This window comes from Triticum aestivum, chromosome 2A (genome assembly GCF_018294505.1).
Source record: "Triticum aestivum cultivar Chinese Spring chromosome 2A, IWGSC CS RefSeq v2.1, whole genome shotgun sequence".
Classification (NCBI taxonomy): domain Eukaryota; kingdom Viridiplantae; phylum Streptophyta; class Magnoliopsida; order Poales; family Poaceae; genus Triticum; species Triticum aestivum.
In genome coordinates this window covers 222624644-222626328 of record NC_057797.1, presented here as the reverse complement: position 1 = coordinate 222626328, position 1685 = coordinate 222624644, and positions in this window count along the sequence as shown.

Genomic DNA, 1685 nt, shown 5'->3' with positions numbered 1-1685 from the left:
ACACTAATAAAGCAAATAGTGCTTCTGGTCGTCCGTCATAGAAATTGCCCTCGAATTTGGCATAAATTACCCGCCATGCCATCCATAAGTAACATGATTCGGATTTATTTCAAAATCACCGCGGGTTTATTTCTTACAGGGCGATACACTTATATTATACAATCCTCCGGCAGCGCAATGGCCATGGCGTCGGCCTACCACGCAGGAGACCAGCGTTCGATCCCTGGTTCCACCTTTTTGCCACGCAGGTCTTCCACCCCCGCGCGCTAATAGGCCGGCCCATAATTGGCTGGGGGTGGGCCTGTTTACTATTCTTTTTTTTGCTTTTTATTTCCTTATTTCTGTTTTTATTTTTTCTTATTTAAATTAATTCAGGATTTTTTAAAGAATAAAATTCCGAAAAGCTGCGGGATTTATTGAGAAGTAATAAAATATTCATGATTTCAAAATATTTTTTGCATATCATAGAAAAAATTCGGAATATCAAATAGATGTTCATGAAATAAAAAAATCATGATTTTAAAATAATAATCCAGTAGTCTGGAATTAGAAAAAATGTACATGGCGTGCCTCCTCCTCCTCGACGCGCTAATGGGCCGGCCCATGTGCGGCTGGTTGCGCCTGTTTTCTGTTTCGTTTTTTGCTTTTTACCTTTTTAATTCTGTTTTTGTTTTTCATTCTTTACAATCATTCAGGATTTTCAAAAGAACCAAATTTCATAAAGCTGCGAGATTTATTGAGAAATCATAAATTGTTCATGATTTCAAAGAAAAATCGCATATCATAAAAAAAATCACAATATCAACTAGATGTTCATGAAAAAAACATGATTTTTTTTAAAAATCCAGTATTCAAAGTACATTCTGGAATTAGGAAAAAAATATACATGATTTTTTTGAAATGTTTCCAAAATTAAAACAGGCCCGTAAATGATGAACAAAACGAAACATCGCCTGCGTCGAAGTTTTAATAGGGGATCTGTAGAGGTCAATTTATGATTTTATTTAGTCCCTCGCATCGGGTAAAAAAAAGGTTTCCATGTTTCGTACGACGCTGAAGCCAAAAAATATTGACACAATTTTCTATGGGTTAGTTTTTGTAAACTATATAAAATGACTAAATGTCTATTTTGCCTCCATACACAGCTATGTTTATTCTGGTACCATGGTAATTGTTATGACAACCACCGCTACGCTAGGTCAAGATTATATACATCATTCATCAGTCTAGCTTTGGTAGGGTTCATCAATGCAGTTTACTCAGCCAAAACTAATTCGTTGTGGCGCCTTAGGAAATCAAATCATGGTCAAACCATCACTTTTTTTTGAAATGACTTTTCAAAAGTCTCTTATCTCATCATGACATCACTTAGACATAGTTTTTGAAATGACATTTTAAAAGCCCTTATCTCACCTTGGCATTTTAAAAGCCATTATCTACCACTCCCGCATAGTTTGATAGTTTTTCCTCCCGTTGCAACGCACGGGCATATTTGCTAGTAACCTCAAAAACTGGTGTCAATCTTGCTGAACATTACATACACCGACACGAAGGTCACTCAATGGATTCCTACACTGGTTGGATGCACATGTAAAAACGGACAACGATGATTTGTGACGACGAACACACGTACATAGAAAACTCAGATCCGATGAATGCGGGACCAGCTCTTGCTCTTATGCTTC